The sequence below is a fragment of the Mus caroli genome, unplaced genomic scaffold, assembly GCF_978045245.1.
Source record: "Mus caroli unplaced genomic scaffold, Mus_caroli_1 scaffold_13, whole genome shotgun sequence".
Lineage (NCBI taxonomy): Eukaryota > Metazoa > Chordata > Mammalia > Rodentia > Muridae > Mus > Mus caroli.
In genome coordinates, this window is record NW_028227268.1 from 29675470 (window position 1) to 29698481 (window position 23012).

Genomic DNA, 23012 nt, shown 5'->3' on the forward strand with positions numbered 1-23012 from the left:
TTTGCAAAAAAAAGAGTTTATTTGGTGAAGAGTGAGATCTGCACTTAATTGTAAGAATAAGTATTTAGAATAGAGATAGACATTATTTTGGTTCAGCAAAATGGCAGCCAGTTTCTACTCTCAAGTCTATGACCTCTCCTGTTACAGGTATTTGGTTAGGTTTACTGTGACAAGCATAAATCCTTTGCCATGGTGTAAGCTTTAAGTTCAATTAGCTAAGAATCGGTTACCTGTAAGATAAAAGTGCTGCTGTTGTACCAGTAGGTATATCTTGCTGGTCTAATCATTGCTACAGTTCATGGGCTTCAGAGCTATGTAGGATTACAGATGGTTTTTTTCCCTTGGCAACTTACATAGCACCTTCCAATACTATGAGGACAAGGAGCCTGATTCATGGTTAAGGTCCAGACTGATTCCTCCTATTCCTGTCCCTTAAGTGCATTATGTCTTCTTCAATAGTGTCCTATGTTCAAGCTCTGGAAAGCAAAAAAAAAAAAAAGCAATGCCAATAGCCCATATGGTTTTGGGAACTCTTTTAGTCATTAGCTAATACTCCTAAGTCAATAGATACAGGTAGACAATGGTTACTAAGCAACAAACAATTGACTATCCCCAGGAACAAGCTCCTAGATAGGCTGTGCAGTCCTAAGTATGTTGAAGCAAGGCTCAACAGATAAAGTAGGCTGTTTATTCATCTATGGATATGTGTGTGCACTCATTTACACACATGTACACTTACACACTTCATAACGTTTTTGTTGTTGGTGTTTTGTTTTATTTTTTTAAATCATTAAAGACCAAGCCTACATGAAAGAAGATGGCACAAATGATGGTTTTACAAATTTACATTAGGGCAAGATCAAGTTCTGACATGAGAACTGAGAAATACTCAATGGGGAAGGAGAAACATGAGGGGGAAATAGTGGATTTGCCAAGCAAAGTAACTGAACTGATTAAAACTATAATTAACTAGCAATGCCAATCATTACCAAGAGAATATTGGTAGTGAAGAGAATAAAATGAAGACCAAGTATTTTCAGGTTCACTGGGGATGCTGAAGGTTCAACTGATGACATGAACCCACCTGGATTTTATAGGGTGATAGTGATAGAAGTCAGGCACAGATGTAGACTAATAAAAAGAAAAGGAGATAACATCTACTCTATGATAGTTCATAATGTTCCAAGGAGTGTACATGGGGTCTGGGCAATTGGAGAGTAGCTAGGAAGATTGTAAGGCATTAGTGGATAAACTTGAGCTTGAGAGGAATTATAATTTGTTTGTACGATAATGATCTTAGACAACAGATTGAGAGGCAATTATAAGGCAGTTGAGAAGAAAATTCATGTTGGCAGAGTGTGGACAGGGAATGTATTGTCAGATAAATTCATGTTAATACAACTAATGATATGAATCTATAAACACACGCACACACACACACACACACCCTGCAGGAATTCCACTGACTTCTGCATGCAATACACCATAGTTGTGCAATGCTGACATTATTATTCCTTCCAATTTATATGTGAGAAAAAAATGATTTCAATGACTTGACTGTATTAACAGTAATAAGTCGTGAAACTTAAAACTGGGTCTGCCCTGGTTGTTCATTTAATTATCCTACTGTAATCAGTTATGGTGCTGTGTTTCTTAAGCTCAATACTGTTCAGAAATGTTATTAACATAGCAGTATCTTGATAATAGTTTAGCAACTTTGATTTGGTTAGTACTAATTACAGAACTGTAGGGTGCCTGGACTCTCAACCTTGAGCTCAGCATGTCACAGAAACTGTCCTGAAGACAGCTTCTTTAAGCATGTGCCATACAGTGAGATTTGGCCCTTCTGGCATGTTTCCTGTAATTACTTGATTTAATTAAAGCAATTCTATCGATCTGCATTGAACCCAAGGGTCTGCTAGTTGGTCAGCATATGTCTATGAGCAAGATGAAACTTTTGTCCTCAAATGCTCAAAGCACGGGGTGGAATTCTTGATGGACCTTGCCTCCTCTAGGGAAATCTTCTCCATAGAATTGAACTGGAGTCTTTCAGTCTGCCACATCATTTTGCTTGTACAAATACATTGCAAAGTCTTGGAGTTGGGTAGCAAAGAGATGATGCAGGAAAATAATGACTTTTGTATTTTTGTTTTTATTGTGTTTTGCTTTGTTTGTTCATTTGTTTAAAGCAAGGGGTGAAGTTTTTTTTTAACTCATTTAAAAATGGTATTAGGAAGTTCATGAAGGTGTAGACTGTGAGCTCACATTGAGGACAAAGATTGGGACATAGAAAATATAACTTCAGGCCAAGGGTAGATACTGAATATGCCCCATTTGTTGTGAAGTTCTGGCCAAAGAAAGGGAAAGAATTCATCTACAAACACAGAACAGATGGTGTTTAATTGGATAGAAATGGAATAATTATGTTAATAAGTCCTTTTTATAGTCAGAGATGGCTTTTAATTCTTTTTATGGGTCTGAAATTAAAATACGCGCACATTATTTGGATCTTGACTCCATCCATTTTCTTCGCTGGGCCAAACAGGCCTCAGACAGCAGAGATTTGAGTCATGAAGATCAGGTCAGTAGGTAGTCCTCCTTTTCTGCTGCTCTTGTGTGCCCACCTGGCTGTTGGGCAGATGTTCTCCTGTAGGGTACAAAGATCTCTCAACATTAAGTTTTAATTGTGTTTCCATAATTGTTGTTTAAATGTTTGGAATTCATTTCTAGGAGATGATTATTCTATGCTAATCAGTGCTCAATTTAAATCAGAAAAAGTCCAATAAACAACCACAACAAGAGAAACAGAATTCTCCAAGCATTTATAGTCAGTGTCTAAAACTGTTAGTACTCTAAATCATGACTGTGGATGAGTAATCTCTTGAAGTCTAACGCAGGACAAACACAGACTCCCTGTAATCACTCTGCTCTACTCTTATTTGTTTTGGACTCGACTTGATTTGAGAAGACACTGGAGCTCTGTCAATAAGCAACAGACAACAATTTCTTTGAATGGAATTTAAGCTATATTTTGAAGACTCGGCATCTTTTCTGTGTAAGAGGTTGAAGAAGAATACTCAAGATCCTTCCCCCACCATGGCAAAATACAGGAGCTTGCTACTCAGAAACTCTAAATCTTGAGTAAGAAAAGAAAGTGAAAGAAAGAAAATTCTCAACTTTTTGAAACGTGATTAATCAGAGCACAGGCAAGTCAGCTTAATAAAGTAAAGTGTGTTTGGTATTTGGCACATAATGGTTTGTTTCTGGTGTGGATTTATCAAGATACTGAATTTTAGTAAAAGGTTTCCACAGTGATTTCAGGCAGCTTGAGGTCTGCAGTGACTCTCTGATTCTTCTCCTATAAAAACACTATGATAAGTGAATCACAAGTGCATAGGATAGATGTTGGCATTGTGCAGAAAACACAGGTAAGAACTGCATAGATGCCTGTAGGTTAAATAATATGGAAACCTTATATTCTAGATAGCATTAGCTTTCAACTTGACATAGTCTAGAATCACCTGACAGAACAAAAAGGTTTCAGCAGAGTAATTTTCTTATTAGGTAGGTTTGTAGATAAATCTAGGGGAGGGGGGAAATCTCTTGAGTGTCTTATTTGATTTAAGAGCCTAGGTCAATGTGGTTGGTGCCATTCCCTAAGCAGGTGGGTCTGGTAGGAAATCTATGTACACATGAAACTGTGAGCCAGACCGATTATTGGCTGGCAAGTGGTTCCTCCATGATTCTGCCTTTGGCTTCCTGCTTTGAGTACTTGTCCCAGTTTCCCTCAATGGTAGATAAAAGCATGGGTGTATAAGCCATATAAACCTTTTCCTCCCCAAGTGGATTTGGTCAGTGTTTTATTAGCAAAATAATGAAAGTAGAATGACTTGAGTCTTGTGATGGTTTGTATATCCTTGGACCAGGGAGTGGCACCATCTGGAGGTATGGCCTTGTTGGAATAGGTTTGACCTGGTTGGAATGGGTGTGTCACTGTGGGTATGGACATAAAATCCTCACCCTAGATGCCTGGAAGTCAGTCTTCCACTAACAGCCTTTGGATGGAGACGTAGAACTCTCAGCTCTACCTGTGCCGTGCCTGCCTGGATACTGCTATGCTCCTACCTTGATGATAATGGACTGAACCTCTGAATCTGTAAGCCAGCCCCAATTAAATGTTGTTTTATTAAGGGGGATCATGTTCTAGATCCTGTAAGTAGCAGAACTTGGCAGCTTCAGCCATGTGGCTCTGGCTCTAGAGTTAAGAATGGAAGGAACTACTGGAACAATTGATGCTGGTTAGCTGGAGCTAAGACCTTAGCAATGATTAAGAAGAGACCAGCATCACTGAGTTGAAATCTGGGAGTTGTTTTCTGTGAGCACAAAGAAGCTGAGTTCCAGAGATAGCCAAGGTTGTACCTCGTGCTGCAGCTGGACTTGGTAATGTGAAAGAGTCACCCAGGTGGTACTGGTTTTGAAGGCATGAAGGTGTCATGAAGAACAGCTGAGGCTTGGCACTGTGAGAGGTCATGGAAAGCCATTGGAGAAGGTGTAGCCTTAGCTGTAGTTGATGGCCCAGGACTGAAGGGGTCAGGCAAAGGATTTGATGCTTGGCAGACACCATGAAGAGAGCCAATGAGAGGCTATTGGTGAAGCCTAGTTGGAGTGGAACATCACAGTATATTGGAGATGTCAGTACCATGGGATGATCACCAAGAATAGCAGCCGTAGTGGAGTGGATCAACCTGAGCTTAGAGTGCTACAGAGGGCAGAGTTGTAGAAGTGATGCCAGCCCTTAGGAGGGTACAAAAGATCAAGTGGAATCCCAGACACTGAAACAAGAAGCTGTAATATTGAAATTGCCTTGGAGACTCAAAGCTGTTAAAGATGCCAGAGCCATGGGATACATGCTGAGGAAAGCTGCTAACAGGGAGTGGAACCAGCCCAGGAGAAAGCAATTTGTTACAAGTCAACAAAGGTGAAAAAAGAGAGGAGATCTGAAGACTGCTTTGACATCAGCCACAGAGATGCAGAGTTTGGAGTTTGCCCAGCTGGTTTCCTGCCTTGCTTTGGGGATTACAGTTAATTAGTTGGATGAATCTCAGAAGAGACCTTGAGACTTTTAACATTATTGAGACTGCTATAGACTATGAGGACTTTGAAAGTTGGACTAAATGCATTTTGCATTATGCTATGTTTAAGTATGGCCCCATAGACTCATGTTTTTGAACAAGTCTATGGGGACCAGGGAGTGGAATGTGATGGTTCATAAATCCTTGGACCAGGGAGTGGCACCATCTGGAGGTGTGGCCTTGTTGGAATAGGTGTGACCTGGTTGGAATGGGTGTGTCACTGTGGGTGTGGGCATAAGATCCTCACCCTAGTTGCCTGGAAGTCAATCTTCCACTAGCAGCCTTTGGATGAAGACTTAGAACTCTCAGCTCTACCTGCGCTATGCCTGCCTGGATACTGCCATGCTCCTACTTTGATGATAATGGACTGAACCTCTGAAACTGTAAGCCAGCCCCAATTAAATGTTGTTTTATTAAGACTTGCCTTGGTCATGGTGTCTGTTCACAGCAGTAAAACCCTAACTGAGACAAGTCTTAAGTACATCTCTGTAAGTATCTGATGCATATATTGCCCTTGCATATAATAGTCTTTTTTGAATTCCCTACCCATTTAAATTTCATTTTTAGCATATTTTAATTGTACACATTAATGAGATTCATAATTTTGACCCAAAATTGGATATTTGAAATCTATGGTTTAGAACAAATAAGATTTCTCCTGTTTTTTGGCTTAATATTTACTACTCAATAAATTATAGATTTTCTTTGTTCTTATAGTTAAAGGAATTGGATCAGAATTAAGCACTAGTCTCAGAGAATTATTTTCAAGCTCTTTCCCAGTCACCTGATTCTTGGAGAGATCTTTTGTTTTAACATTGGGTTCTCAGAAAGCTCTCTGTCCCTGAGTATCTGACTTGCCTTAAGAGCTATGCCCTCTGTTGAATCTTAGTGCCAATCTTAAATAGGCAGAAGCATTTTAGTTCTATTTCTCATAGTCCTTGCATAAGTTATACTTCTCCATCTTCCAGGGAAGGACTAGTTCTAGAAGGTGGAACAGGAGGGTTGAATTTTGTTTACAAATACTAAGATTGCTGCTGTGATAGCAGAACTGATATGGACTTGGCCATAGGCTGTTACAATGTTCCATCCCCATAGCACAGAGCATTTGCAAAACAGTCTGTCCAGCCTTGGTTCCACTCAGCACCTTTCTGCCTTTTGGTGTCATTCTAACAGTTTTTGGTAACTTCCCTAGTCATTAAATGGTCTCCTACCTTTTTTTAATGAAGGCAACCATTTTTGCAAAATTTCAGACAAACTCGAATGTATATGCTTAGGACTTGACTTTACAGATATTATCAATATAAAAACTCTAGAAAGATGGATAATAGCAAGAAGGCCAATTGGGGGAGTCACTGTAATACTAAAAAAAAAAAAAACCGGAAGGGAAACTTCTAAAATATTAATGTACAAAGGCAACGTAGGGACATATGTTGCCATATGCATTCTAGTGAGATGAGGCTCAATTTCTGCCTTCCTTCATGTTCTCCAGTAATGTGACACTCTTGATTTGTGGAACACACCAGAGTGGCCTTAGAACCCTTTGCTTTTTTCTGGTTTATCAACTTTTATCTTTTTTTGGGGGGGGGGTGGAGAGAAACCTGAAAAAATTATTTTTTATTTTTTTTAATTTTTTATTAGATATTTTCTTTTTTTTTTTATAAAGCGTAAACATTTTATTCACCATACCCTGTTTATTGATGTGCTTCACTTTAAACAATTGAACCATACACATTAGATATTGTAGCAACTCTGAATAGCAAAACTTTGCTTTTTCCAACCTTGGCATTTTTTCTCTCTGTTTAGTTGCTTGGTTAGACTAATACAGGGAATTCTTTTCTTTACAATGTGCTACTTTAGAAATCTCAGCTTACATCTTTTCCATCCATTCATCTGTTAAGTCTGGGTTCAAGCATGAGATGGTTCAGCAGGTCACAGCATCAGTTAGCTATTTTCTTTACTTACATTTCAAAGGTTATCTCCTTTCCTCATTTCCCCTCCAAAATCCCCCTATCCCATCCCTCCTCCCCCCTGCCCACCAACCCACCCACTTCTGCTTCCCTGTACTGGCATTCTCCTACACTGGGGCATCAAGCCTTCACAAAACCAAGTGCCTTTCCTCCCATTGATGTCCGACAAGGCCATACTCTGCTACTTATTGCAATGGCTTTGTATACAGGTTACACATGAATCCAAATGGTATTAAAAAATACTTATATCAGATCTCTGGTCTCAGAAATTCTGATTCAATTATTCTAATGGGAGGATCAGCCATTCATATATTTTTTAAAATTCTTAAAAGCTCTAATGCATGGGAAGGATGGAGAGGCTAGCTCTAGTTTCTTTGGCTTGATCCCAGCTTCACCATTTGATACTGCTTGCTGAACTGTCTGGATTTCAAGGCATGCTGATCTTCCAATTCATCCTAGAATTTGAGTCCAGTGATGCAAGCTAAGGAACTCCAAACCACTGGTCTGAAACTCCCATCCCATCTCATTTGGCATTCCAAAAACATCCTTACTATAATCATTCCTATTACTATTGTTAATTAATTATGATGCATAGGTTTTTATGTATGTATATCTTCTTCATTTAGTTACAAGTCAGCCCAATGACTACACAGTATCCTTTTTTTTTTTTTTTTTTTTTTTAATATATCTTATCAGTCCCCAGTACAGGCACCTGTAATAGAAAAACAGTCAGTACAAAAGTCTGGAATAAATTAGATAAATCATTGCAGTGTGCTTGGTGGGCTCCCTGAAGATCTCCTTAAAATTCTTCAGTGAGGCGTTCATGTATAGAATGTGGATGGTATGCATAGATGCCTCCATTTCCCACAGCTGAGCAAGAAAAATGCAGTTAAAAAGAACACAGGCTAAAACAAATCTCATTAGCTACTCAGTTTCTTATATATCCACATAGGCTTGTGCTACTGAAAATTCCAAGATGGTATGAGTGGTGTTGTAATTCCTTTCTTATACAGAGCATACTGATATACTACTGGACTGTTTTAGTATATATACAATATGTCATATATAATATATATGTAATATATTACATATGATAGATTGTAGATCATATATGATATATTGTACATCATACATTATATATATATTTTTCAGACTATTGGCAACACCTTTAACTTTCAAAACAAGATTATCTAGTGCTATTGTAGCTCAGTTGTGCTAATGAACTATTTCTCACATGAAAAGCTCATACAGATTGGCCTGACTTTCAGAGGAAGGAACTGGCAGACACAAGAATTAAGGCAAACATGGTGAGTTCAGGATACTATGCCTTAAACAGATCCTAATTCTTCCCTATTCTCTCTTTCTTGCTAAGGTGTTCTAGTTGATTCTGAAGTGGTACATTCTGCAAATCCCCGCTTTTTTGCTTCAGATTTTACTCTTATGCCATTTTAGTCTTATAATAATCTCACACTGACCTGCCTAATGTCAGTAAGTCAATTAGAATATTCTTAGATATGTTTAATTATTGAGGATGATTGGTTTCTTTGTAACAATTTAAAGATACACCTGAAGTTTTACAATTAAAAATACCCAAGAAGACAGAAATTATTGTGTAGATATAACCTTTGACATCTGCAGCCAACTGATTTTCACAAAGGTGCTGAGAATGATAGGTTATTCTATGCTGGCAGAATGAGCCAATTCAAAGCAAATTAAAGTATATAAAGGCAGGTTTATTGGGAAGCTGCTCTCAGGAGGGTTCTGTGGTCCCAAGACCAAGGGAGGGAGACAAAAGAGATGGAGAAGATAGAGAGAAAGAACATGCAGAGAGAGAGAATGCAGAGAGGGAGAGAAGAGGAGCTAAGACCAAAATGGCTGGGTTATACAGGGAAGGACTTCCTGGGGAGGGGCAGTCCAGCCCCTGGAAGATCAAAGAAGAGGCCAGGTAGACCAGGTAGGGACTGAGGGACATTGGAAGAACCTGAGGCCAGGTCCACTTTGGTCTGTTAAATATGCACCTCGGCCCCTTGTCAGGATCTGAAACCCAACAAAAAGTATGCAGTAGAGAAAGGAGAGGGTTTTTTGTTTGTTTGTTTGGTTGGTTGGTTTTTTTTTTTTTTTTTTTTTTGATGAAACAAAAAAGGGTGTATGTGTGTGTGAAGGGGATGGGTATAGGGGGGGGAATTGGGTAAAGAATGAAAAAAGACTGTTGTCTCTCACCAGTTATCACATGACTAGTAGAAGAAAATAAGGAGAATATATTGGAATGGGCAAATGATTCCTTTTGACCAAGTATGCAAATAATGCAGGAACAGAGCAGACAGATACATCTTTTCCATGATAGAGAAGACAGTCAATAGAGCAGGAGAAAACCACTGCAAACTATATATCCTATAAGCTGTTAATGGCCACTGTCTTCAGAAGCCTCTAAAGTTGTTTTCAAGAGTATGTTTCTATTTTTTCCCATGATGCCACACTGCTATTCTGTCTGCTAACCTTTTTTACAGATGTGTCTTCCCCTATGCTCAGTCAATAGATTTTTCTGGTTTCTCCTTTGCTTTTATCCCAATGCTCCCTTTGTAAAGGGTAGTCCCTATTGTAAAGAATCCAATATTGTGAAATTGTCACCTGTTTGAGCTGGGTCTCCCCTTCTCCCATTTCAACCTCAGGCTTCTTTATCTCGGGGTCCTCTAGGGCCATTTGCCTGGTGACACCCTGGGTTCCCTAACTCTGCCACGGGAAGAGAACAGCAAAACAGCCAGAGTAAGTACCTCATGTGCTTGTGAACATTTGGAAGGTAAACCACTCCCAACAGTGGTTTCTTTGTTTATCCTATAGTATAAAAGGGCCTGCAGTAGGAATAAGAAACTGGAAGTTCAGCCATGGAGATACAGCTCAACTGTGAACTCCAGCTGATTGCTACAGTCACCAGTCAGTATCTCTTGGATGCTCCAAGTGCCCAGTTTGCTGTGATTTTACTTAGAAGCCTCCAATCTCCCTTCAAGGGGGCACTCTGGTCCACAGCAGACTGTGGGAAGCTTTGGCTGAAGGCCTTAAAGGTGCCTTCTCAGTTTTTGATCCGGGTTTTGTTAAGATCCCAGTTCATGATGTTACCTTCTCCCCAATTGGAAGTATCACCCCCAGGGGGCTGAGACTCTCTATTGGGAACTCCAGCTGATAGTTAAACAGGGCTTGCAGGGTCAATTCCTGCTGAGGGTTTAGAGTGCTTGATTTGATAGTTCCCATTTTTCCCTCTGCCCTGTTATCTTATTCTTTTTCTTTTGCTTGCTAGAGATTTGAAGCGTCTCACATATTCAAAAATGGAAACATAGTTGTAAAAGATTATTCTGTTGACCAAAAAAACAAAACAAAACAAAAACAAAAAACTGAACAAAACAAACAATAACAACAACAACAAAAAACTACCCACCCTTAGGTTTTCTTTTTCTCTCTCATTTCTAGACATCATCCTGAGTGTCTAGCATTTCTTCTTGCAACTGGCATTATCATACTTCTAATAGCCATACTTATAATAATTCTCATCTAACACTTTTCTTTTCCACACAGTATATGTTTTTAAAAATATTTCTCTTTTGTTTTTTTTATCACTTATAAGATATTCATTAATATATGATTGCATAAAATAATGCAAAATTCTCCCTACTTCACTTTCAGCTAAAGACCGCTTTTATAGGTCTTAGAATAAAAAATAAGCAGTCTAATGTGAATCCTGAGAAAGGAGCAACTCCCCTCTGCCTTGCTCTTGTGTAAAAATCAGAGGTTTTCCTTTCTTCCTCTTCCCCATCATCTGTCTGCACTCCATTTGCATGGCATTCAGTTGCCTCAGTCATCACTGTCTGTCTATGTAACTGCGTTCCTCCCTCTCAGGCAGATAGTGTCAGGCTGCCCAAAGATGCCCCTGACTCATTTTCTACTCTAACTAATTACTCTTTCGTTTTGTTGTCTCACCTCATTGTTATTATCGTAAAAATCCATTCTGCACCCTTACTTTCTGGGTCAAATGATTACATAATGCCAGTTCACACACACTCTTATTTTCCAATCTTAGTGTAGATCAGAATTCCATAGAAAAATTAACCTCCTGGTCAACACCTGCCTTTCTCACTGGACCTTAAGCTTAACAAGGACCCAGCCCCATTACTTACGCTCCTCCCCTGCCTCCAAACTCTCTTGAAATGGCAGGCACAAGAAACCACTCAACACATTCTGAGTGCAGTGCTTGAGAAGGTGGTATGAATGCTGCATATTGTTCAGAGAGTGATAAGGCTCTCTCTGCTTATGAAGCAGCTCTGCCATTGGATTGTACTTCTCTTCATTTTGTAGAAGTTAAGTGATTATTCCAGCCAGAGACTCCCAAATAATGTTTACTTGAACCTTAACTCTTGATTTTCTCAAGCATGTTTCCTTCTAAATTACACAATGCTGTATCCGTAATCTAAATGTTGGTACTGGCTCTTGAGATTCACTCAGGCTTCCCCCAACTGCAGAATCTAATTTCCTTTCTGTGGCTCAGCCAGAATCTGCTGAAAACTGCAAACTGCTCCCTTGACTCTCTTTGGGAGCCGAGGAGCTGATTCGGGGAGAAACAAAGAACGGAGAGGTTTAGAGTTTGCTCTTTCCACATTGTGCTTATTGATAACTGCTTGGATGTGTGTTCCTCGTCTCCATTTTATTATTGTGGTATCTGGGGGGCTATTTAATGATTTTTCAAGCATTTCGGTCCTTTTCCTGTTGGGTTGCTTCTTCCCCCCTGCCTGGCACACACAGTAGGCGGACTCACATGCATCTGAGACTCAGAGATTCATAACAGCCTCTTACCTGAGCTAACAGATGCTCACTGTAGAAACCAGCCTCACACTGCTGCACACGGAATAATCATCCTTCTGAAGGTAGACTCCCTGTAGCAGAAGAATACTTTGGATTAGAGCTAAGTAGTAAAGGGAGTTGAGCTGTACAGTTAAGTGACAGACAGTGTCAAGATGTCAATATTCAAGCTGTCCCCAAACAATACAGGTCACTTGTCTTTTCTATAGGTAAGGAAACTGAATCCTACAAAGTTCAGTCAATTTCCTGATGTATGGAAATGAATTGCTATAGTACCAAGTATCCATTGCTTTTCCACACTATTTACAGAAAGGCTCCTGTGGCTGTCAGATGCTGCCTGCTGACTGTGCATGTCAGCCTCCACCTCTTCCCTTTTTCCCTCCCTCCTTTTGTCTTTGGATTAAAGTGGTAAGAAAACAAATATAAAGGATACACAGTGTTAAGGGAACTTTGTTTTTTTTTCTCCATACAGATTTTGTCAATGACATTAGAGGATATTTGATTCCTACTCCCACCGAATCTTATGCAAAACAAAGGTGTCCAAAGTGTGTTTGACTATCCACTCATTATAGTGATTAGATTTTCTGTCTTCAGCTGCTATTCAACTAATATTGGGCACTCTGTTCTCAGTACTGGGGCAAGACAGTAAGGATCTAGATCTTGTGGAAAGAAAAGGAAACAGTGTATTTACAATGAACAGAGAAAGTTAAGACATCTATGTGGTTACCTCAAAAATAAAATAAAAAATAAAAAAGCAGTATTACTATGATCAGTTAGCCTGAATTCTTAGGTAATTCTGGAAAGCTATATTGTTACCTACACTAGGTATGAACCATTTGTTTTCCCTCGTCTTACCTCTGAATCTGCATCTATAATATCAATACCCTATCACCATATTTTATGCCGTCCAGTTACTAAGATGCCCCTTGCTTTCCATTACTACACTTTCTTTCTTTTATTTTTATTTTTTATTTTTTCTCTTTCTTTATTAGATATTTTCTTCATTTACATTTCAAATGCTATCCTGAAAGTTCCCTATACCCTCCCCCCTGCCCCCCCTCCTGCTTCCCTACCTACCTATTCCCACTTCTTGCCCCTGGCATTCCCCTGTACTGGGGCATATAAAGTTTGCAAGACCAAGGGGCCTCTCTTTCCAATGATGGCTGACTAGGCCATCTTCTGCTACATATGCAGCTAGAGACACGAGCTCTGAGGGTACTGGTTAGTTCATATTGTTTTTCAACCTATAGAGTTGCAGACCCCTTCAGCTCCTTGGGTACTTTCTCTAGCTCCTCCACTGGGGGCCCTGTGTTCCATCCTATAGATGACTGCGAGCATCCACTTCTGTATTTGCCAGTCACTGGATTAGCCTCACTCCAGACAGCTATATCAGGGTCCTTTCAGCAAAATCTTGCTGGCATAATCAATAGTGTCTGGGTTTGGTGGCTGATTATGGGATGGATCCCCGGGTGATAAGTGGATATTAGCCCAGAAACTTAGAATACCCAAGATACAATTTGCAAAACACAAACAAATCAAGAAGAACGAAGACCAAAATGTGGATTCTTCATTCCTCCTTAGAATAGGGAACAAAACACCCATGGAAGGAGTTACAGAGACAAAGTTTGGAGCTAAAACGAAAGGATGGACCATCCAGAGATTACTACACTTTGTTACAGTGTATTTTCTTTTCAATACTAGATAGCTTCGTCCTAAAACTAACAGATTTTGCCCCTTTCTTCTTTACTTTCTGATGGACTCTTCCTTTGCAGACACTTCTAATTCCTAGCCTTAATATCCTTACCAAAATGTACCTACTCAGTAAGTCATGTTCTGAGCTAGGGTGCTTGATTGTCTTGGCACACATTTGCCATTCGTTTTGTTTCCGATGTTTGGACTATTTCTTGCTCAGGTGAGAGTCTGTTTGCCTTCCATGGGATTGATTCTAGTGCTAATCCTGCTTTCTCTCAGAGAAAGATCATAGCTTAACTTCTAGTGATGACTTCAGATAGCGCAGAAACCTATATTTATAGAGATAAAAATTGTTAATTTAAGAGTTTCAAGACAACCAATATTGTCAGTGATACTGAACATGTGAGTGCTTTGAAGTGGTTTTCTTTTTTCTTTTTGGTTTTTCGAGACAGGGTTTCTCTGTGTAGCCCTGGCTGTCCTGGAACTCACTTTGTAGACCAGGCTAGCCTCGAACTCAGAAATCCACCTGCCTCTGCCTCCCATGTGCTGGGATTAAAGGCGTGCGCCACCACCGCCTGGCTTGAATTGTTTTTCATTTGTTCTCTGTAAAGCATTAATATTGACAGTCCTCAGGGACTTCAAAATTGTATTAGAAAAACACATACCCTTTCCTCTAGCGACAGTCATCAGGTGAGCCAAGATGGGTGCATGCAAATATATCCAGGAGCTGTGGAGGAAGAAGCAGTCCGACATGATGAGCTTTCTTCTGAGGGTCCATTGCTGGCAGTACTACCAGCAATCTGCGCTGCACAGGGCTCCCTGTCCCACCCAGTCTGTTAAAGCACAAAGACTACAAGACTAGGGGTACAAGAATAGGCAACGTTATGTCATTTACAGGATTCATGTCTGCCGTGGTGTCGCAAACGTCTGGTTCCTAGGGGTGTAACTTACAGCAAGCCTGTCCACCTCGGTGCTAACCAGCTGAAATTTGCCTGAATCCTTCAGTCTGTTGCTGAGGAGAGAGCTGGGCACCATTGTGGGGCTTGGGGAGTCCTGAATTCCTACTGTGTTGGTAAAGATTCCACATATAAATTTTTTGAGGCTATCCTTATTGATCCATTTCATAAAGCTATCAGAAGAAATCCTGACATCCAGTGGATCACCAAACCAGTCCACAAGCACAGAGAGATGCACGGACTGACATCTGCTGGCCAAAAGAGCTGTGGCCTTGGGAAGGGCCACAAGTTCCACCACACTATTGGTGGTTCTCACTGTGCAGCCTGGAGAAGGTGCAATACTCTCCAGCTCCACCTTTACTGCTAAAACACGTGATATCTGTAAAATTTGTATCCAATAAATAATTTAGGACAGCCCCCCCCAAAAAAAAGAGAGAGAAAAAGAAAAAAAAAAGATATACAGAAAAACAAGGGCCCTTGACTAGCTCACAAACAAAAATATCTTTATTGGACATATTGTTTCACTATCAAACCATATAATATGTTGAGAAGACTGAAGTACTTGTCTTGGGACCAAGAAAACCTTGAAGCTGAAAGTTGGGCTGAGTAATGCATAGAGACCTCTTGATGGAGCAACCTTGGTGGTGGCCTAAGAATCTGAAGCTATCAAGTGTGAATTGCAAGTGAGTATTACTTATCTTACACATATCTCAAAGTTTGATAAAACTCTGCAACATCAAGAAAGGAAGTTAGTCTGATAAGTGTGATCATCCTTTAATTCTTCAAGCAGATCAGCTCCAAGATGTTCCGTGAAAACCAAACTCCAAACATGCCAAGACTCCTAATTAAATTGCCCACCATTAGTTGTATGTCATCACATGCCCCTTAAATATTGTTGTATTACTTGTAATACCCAATATAATGTGTAATATACATAAGTAGCCATTATACTTTATTTTTAGGGAAATAATGACAAGAAAACAAAATTATTGAGGATTGATATGAGTACAAATCTCTGAATCCCATGGTTTTTTTTGCTTTGTTTTGTTTTGTTTTTAAGGTTGTGACCCCTACAGTGCTGAGGAGAGGTGAGAAACAAGAGGATTGCTAGGCTAGGGTTTGCTTGCTGACAGTCTAGGACCAGGTTGATTGAGAGATCATGTCTCGCTGATGAAGAAGGACAGACTAGGACTTCCTTGAATTCTCCCTCATTACACACATGCTCTCACACTTACAGATAGTGTTAAAGGAAGGAGGAAGCAAGTCATTTAATGATCATTACAAATGCAGTTTTACGTGACTTTTACCATGTTGCCTTGAATCTACAGGCACAGAAGGCAAGACATGAGGATCAGTGGGCTTTTCTGTTCACATCTTATAGTAGCTTAAGATTCATATTTTCAGGGAGCAGTCATGATGGAGCCTCCTTGAAACAATCCTCTCTAATAATTCCAGATATATACATTATATGCCAAATACTGTGTTTATATTGTTCATCCCAGCTCAGTGTGGCAGATATTAATGGCTCCAATTCATAAATTGTGGGGGGTGGTGGGGGAGGAAGCAGATGGGCTGATCAGGAACTGACCAGAGTACTTCACCTAGAACCCTGTCACTAACAGTCACAAAAATTGTTTTTGGCCCCAGAACTTCCTGGCTGCAGGTCTGTCGTCTTTATAATACACCTTGTTGTGTTTTCATTGCATGCAGAGACCAGTGGTTTTATACACTGTTTCTCACTTCAACCCAGGTGATCCTTTAATCAGCCAGCCATTGTAGGCAGTATATTATATACACGATGTTTTGTTTCAAAATAGGCTGCTTATATGTTGATTTGGGGAACAATTAATTCACCTGATTTGGACTCCAAGCACAGCCCAATCAATGACATAAAAGTGAAGACTGCTGCAATTTTAAAATTGCAAGGAAGCCAGTGAAGCTGTATCAGTGTGAGCATGTGTTTTTGTTGGATGGCAAAACAAAGGATTAAAGGAAGAAATAGCTACCAAAGGCTTCTGACAAAGCTCCTTAAGCTTGGAGATGCATTCCAAGGGACTGATGGAATTTTCCTCTTTGGGAGTGTAGTAGTGTGAGTATCTAGCTTTGAACCACCCAAGTTTTAAAGCAACCAGACCCATCATGCTCCTCTTGTCAGAGACTGGATTTGCCTCTTTTGGTTATCCATGTTTAGAAAATGAAGCAAACATCACTGCTGTTGGGGATAGTAGTTCAATAGAGATAAAGCCACACTTAAAATTCCAATATTTTAAACAAAATCTTGGGGAGGGTGTTGCAGGTCTATTATGTTAAAGATACTAGAATGACTTTATTTTGTATGAAGGAGATGGCCCTTACACCCACTGAAATGTAATCTTTTAAATGATTAAAGAGGAAGAGACAGAATGGGAGAAAACAATTAGAAGGTTAGAAATAGAGACTGATGCCTGGCTGCCAGGGGCCGAGATCATCTGCTGTTCCCCAATGCAGGAATTAGTACGAGAGGATTCTCTTCTATAACATGCAGAATGATTCCATGGGCAGTTTAGTTGCAGGTGCCTGGATTCCACAAATGAGCAAAGATGAATTTGTGTTCTTACAAGTTCTCTAGGTTGTAGTAGTTTGTAGAGAAATGTTGTAGAAAGAGTCTTCCTCTTTGGCATGTTAAAAGGAAAACAACACTCCAACCTTCTCAGCAGCATGCAAGGACACAGGACAAAAACCATAACTAAATTTCCCAATTCTCACTGAGGTTCCCAACCTTACAAAGAAGACATGAATACATTCTTAGGAGGCGCAAAGAAGCTGAGATGATTAACCTTGGTGGCCAACTTGATTTGATCTGGGATCAACTAAGAAGAATGTTGAGTACATCTGAAAGGGGACTTCTTAGAAGGATTAAACGAAGGAGGCAAATCTTCTGCCAGTTGGCACCCATACATAAGGAGGATCCAGGGAAAGGATGTTTTTAATTGTTTGTCTCCTTTTCCCCTTTGCCTGTGAGTACATTTACTCTATTGCCAACCCTGATGCCACCATAGCTGCCATCCTTCACTGCCATGGGAACCTAGCTTGTCTACCTTTCAAGTGGACTGAAGACAAGGGACTCTACAGGAAATTGTCCAGACTATCAGAGGCTGGTTGGGATGGCTGAGTCATCCCATCTTGTGACATGATCAGCTATCTAGTGTTTTTAGCATCTCTGTTTTGCAGATTCCTACTGTTGGACTACCCATGAAATGTTACGCAAACCAGTTGTCTCAGTATCTTTCCCTGGTGTTGGAATAATATAGCCCTACAAAATCAATTTACAGTAGCAGATCAGAGAATCATCAATTCTTCTTTTCTCAGTAATCATTAATTGCCTATAGTATATCATCTAGAGCCTTATTTTATTTCTTCCTTCCATGTTGCCATGCCAACTGATGATGTGTACCTCTACCACTGGTCCTGTTTAGGTAACCATGTTGTTGAGATGTCATGCATATAGCTTCCCTACCGTATATACATAACACTATCTCATAGTAGAAAGCCTGGTCCTCTGGTTATTATATTCTTTCTGATCCATCTTCTAAGATGTTCCCTGAACCTTGGTGTAGGGGTTATGTTGAAGATCTTCAGGTTGAACACTCAACAGTCAACTGTTCTCTGAATTTTGATCAATTATAATTTCATGCAGTGGTCTCCTACTGCAAAAAAAAAAAAAAACCCAAAACAAAAACAAAAACAAACAAACAAACAAAAACATTGGTCATCCTTTAAAACATACATATGAACAACACTAATAAAATCAGCAGATTGTGTGTGTGTGTGTGTGTGTGTGTGTGTGTGTGTATATATATATATATATATATATATATATATATATATATACCAATAGTAACTGAAGAGGAGGTCATGAATTTGAGAGGGAATAGGGGAGCATGGAAGGATTTGGAGAGGGATAGAGATGTAAATGATATACATATAGCACTCAGGTAGAACATTTTCAAAATATAAAATGAAAAAGAACCTTAAAAGGCAGAGAGTTTATCTTAGCTCACAACTCAGATGTGCAGGAAAGCTAAGGCATCAGAATCTTGAAGTAGTCAGTCATATTGCATTCCCAATCTGAAATAGAAAGCAGTGCTTGCTAGTACCATGGTTTCTTCATTTTATACAGTCCAGGATTCCTTGGATAGGGTGTGGTCCTGCCCATAAATAAGACTGATCTTCACACAACAATTAACATAAACAAGATAGCTCCTACAGTCATGGGCAGAGGTCCTTGACCCAGGTGATTCTAGGCCCTGTTAAGTTGACAAATAACACAACCATAGCAATTGTAAATCATAATACATTTTTACTCTATCAGTTCCTCCAGAGAACCTGTGTAGAGTAAGGCTGTGTGGTTATTACTTCCTTCTTTCTGCTTAACAAATTACACAACAAATGTGTCTGTAGCACTGATTACAGTGTTCCTGTGAATGAGAGTTTTCGTTAATGTGTGTGTTTTATACAATTGATACTAAAAATTACGAAGTTGTAAGATAAATAGAGTTAATATTTTAATCCACAAAGATCCTGATAAAATCTGTGAGTCACTCTATGAATGTGTCTCTAGCTTCAGGTAAGGTACATTGAAGGGTTTGGGGGGGGGGTAAAGTTCATAAAATAACATTATTGAAAACAGGAAGACTAGTCCAGAGAGTATCCTTGGGACTAGATTTGATATTCGGGTTTTGATTTGTATTACAGGTATTCAATAGATTCCCACTATTTTTTGTCTGCAGACCTCCTTCTACTTAGCTATCTGATATATTTGGAAATGAAGTTTTTGCTCTAATTAAAGAATGGGGTAGATATCTAATCAGTTGAGAATGATGATACTTTTAATATGTTGCCCCTTATCTTTAACTATCAGTTTCATTCTAGATAATGAGTCAGCATTATTGAATTGCAAACTGTGTGACCTGACTTTATTACAAAAGAGAAAACATGTCAATTGCAATAGCTCGTCCTGTTTCCTAGTAGACACACAACAATGTGGCCAAGTGTTTTCCTGTTGAGAAATGCATGCACAGGACAGTAAATGTTGGCTGTCTTTCCTCTTAAATGTTTCCTGAACTCATATCCCTAAACAAGCTATGCTCCAAATAGACTGTTTGCATAAGGGATGCAATTCTTAATGATGGAAAGTGGATTTTTAGTAGCTGGGGGCTTTAAATGGAGGGCATTTTGGCAAATGTTTTGGAAGGCTGAGTTTAACCCAAGCATAAGAAAAATACATGAAAACAAAAAAATAGAAATCCATAGAATAAAGTGAACTGCTGGACGTGCAAACATCTGATGCCTGGAACCACAGGAAAGTCATCCTTTCTTGTCAACTTCTTAAATGGTAGCACCTTTCAGTGAAGTCTGCAGGCTTCCGTTCTTAGGTTCATGTTCATGTTATATCTGTTGAATGTCTACAACTTTCCAGACATTGTCGGGTAAGTTACATGCTGTATCTTAAGTACTGGAAAGTATCAATTCAGGAAGATATTTTTTTATTCTAGTGTGGGACACAGAAGAACTTAGGTTCACGATAATGAAATGACCTCTCCTAAATTGCAACTTGAATGAATCATGAAGCTAGGATTTCAGCTCTCATCTTTAGTCTCAGGTTTATCATTTATTTCACCTTTCTTTAGAATTCATCATGAATTTCTTACTATGCCTTAAAGGCCGTGTGTATAAATGCAGATATCCTCGATGGGCATTATTTCACAGCAGCATTTACTGTGACAGTAACTGCAGAAAATGAGTTCCTCAAAGTAAGTTATAGTAGCAGGTCATTATGTACTAGGAGATTTCATTTTATAAAAAACAAAATTGCCCTTCAAACTGCAAGCATTTAATTTTTAATGTGCTAATTTTAATTAAGTTTAATTAATGCTGCTGATCTTGGTAAACTTAGAGAACTTCAAATGACATCCTCAGAAGCCCTGGAACATCTTTCTTCCTTGTCAAAATCAGCCTTCTGGCTCCATCCCAACCCATGCTTCAGCAGAAATTGCTTACTCTTTGCTCTTTCTGAAGTTGTGCTATCATTTATCCATTTGTTATATGAAATCCAATTTGTAATTGAATCTTCATCCAATATTTTATCAGAGAGAGCGATGAGCTAGAAGACCATTCATTATCTCAAAGAGTGCAACTGCATTCTGCTGCGCTCCCTGAGTTAATAGCCAGGCTGTGTCTTCAAGGTTTGCTCCCATTCAGTGTTTAGCAACACTCTATCACATCTGGTGCACCTAGGAGGGAAGTTCTTCCTCCACTCCTGCTCATGTATATCCAGGTTAAGAGGAAAGCATTGAAGCTTAGCTGCTATTTCTATAGCTTTTCAATATTCTGATTCTGTATTCTGGAGGAAAATACAGAGTACATACCAACAGATGTCCTTTAAAACCCTATGATCCACCCTACAGACCCAAAGAAGTTAAAGAAGGCTGGCCCAAGCGAGGATGCTTGAGTCTCACTTTGAAGGGGGAATAAAATAGTCATAAGAGGCAGAGGGCAAGAGGTAATTAACTGGGTGAGAAAGGGGAGGGGGAGGGAATTGGTGGGTTCAGGATCAGGTGTGGGAGAAACAGGGAAATCTGCAACTGATGAGGGTTGTTTCTTTGCAGGGAATATAGGGATTGGGGAGGCTCCCAGTTGTCCATGTAGGTGACCTTAGCCTAGATGCCTAACAGTGGAGATGTGGAACCTGAAGAAGTCTCCTCCTGTAGCCATGCAGGCACCCTGTGGAGGGATAAAGACAGCAACCCACCCACAACATTTTTGACCCAAAGTCTATCTGTCTAAAAGAAATGCAGGGAGAAAGACTAAGCAGAGACTAAAGGAATGGCAAACCAATAACCATCCCAACTTGAGACCCATCCCATGGGTAAGCACCAATCCCTTATACTATTAATGATACCGTTATGCTTGCAGATAATATCCTAGCATAACTTTCCTCTGAGAGGCTCTACCCAGAATCTGACTGAAACAGATACCCACAGCTAAACATTGGGGCACTTATAGATGTGCTGGGGGCCAAGATTGAAGGCCCTGAAGGGCATAGGAACTCTACAGGAAGACCAACAGAGTCAACTAACCTGGATCCTTGGGAGCTTTTAGAAACTGAGCTACCAACCAAAAAGCATACATGGGCTAGACTGAGGCCCCCAGTATATGTGTTACAGATGTGCAGCTCAGTTTCCATATGAATCCCCTAACAAGTAGAATGAGGGGTGGACTGTCCCTAAAGCTATTGCCTGACTGTAGAATCCATTAACCAATAGGGCTGCCTTGTCTAGCCTCAGTGAAAGTGGATGAGCCTAATCTTGCAGAGATTCTTTGCTGGAGTTGAGGGATACACATGAGGAGTCCCACCCTCTCAGAGGAGAAGGGGAACAGGATTGGAAGGAGTGGAGGGAGGGATTCTGTGAGGGGAGTGGGATCAGGAACAGTGTATAGTAGAGAGAGAGAGAGAGAGAGAGAGAGAGAGAGAGAGAGAGAGAGAGAGAGAGAGAGAGAGAGAGAGAGAAGAGAGAAGGCCAATGACAACAAAACCCTCTAACTGGAGAAATAATAGGAACTCTGATAGCTCATACTTAAGGTAGCTAAAATAGCCTAGATGTTGTCAGAGGCAGGTATTTTGTATGGTTTTAGAATGAAGCTTCTAGAGGAATTGAAATTTGGACTCTAAAATTCAGTTATGCAAATTTTCTTGTCCTTGCTTTGGACCCTTACTGTGTTCAGAGTTCAGTATGAGCAGCCTGAACTGAGGTCTTTGTTACTTTAATCTTTCTTTTCTCTAGTGGTTGCAGTTCTCTTCTTTCCTGCTACCAAAAATGAGTACTTCCTTCCCACCACTTGACACTAGTCTCCAGCACTGTACAGTAGAGCTCTGTCTTCATACCTTGTCAAGGGTATTGCTCTAGTAATTCTTTCTGGATCACACCTGTGTCTCTTTGTTAGAAGAATACATTAGTCTTGATGTAGGGACCTGTCATCTTCCTTAAAATTTCTCCAGCTCAACCTAAAAGAAAACATCTTTTTGATTTTACGTTTTTATTACTCCTACCTCATTTCTGTAAGTCTTTATATAGAACAATTCTTTAAGGGGTTCTAGACTCTCTCTATATTCTTTCCACACTCCTTATCTTTTGGTAATGCCTCTTAAAATTGTATTTCTAGCACCAGTTTGCAGCTGCTTTGACACTACAACAACTATCATCTCTGGTTCTCATTTCACATGTTGTATGAGTGAAGTCATGTGATGGTCTGTGTTTATGTGTGGACTACAGCCCCATGACTTGTCTGATGCATATTATAATCTTCTGGTCCTTCTATGACAATCATATTGTTACTTGACATTTGTTTTTATTTGTATCCCTGATGATTTCCTAAGTTGT

The 23012-nt window shown here is 39.7% G+C and overlaps 1 pseudogene; it reads left to right on the forward strand.

The window, feature by feature from the left end:
• The first annotated feature begins 14336 nt into the window (after positions 1 to 14336).
• LOC110304547 (large ribosomal subunit protein eL15 pseudogene) lies at positions 14337 to 14959 on the forward strand (annotated as a pseudogene).
• Positions 14960 to 23012: the final 8053 nt, after the last annotated feature.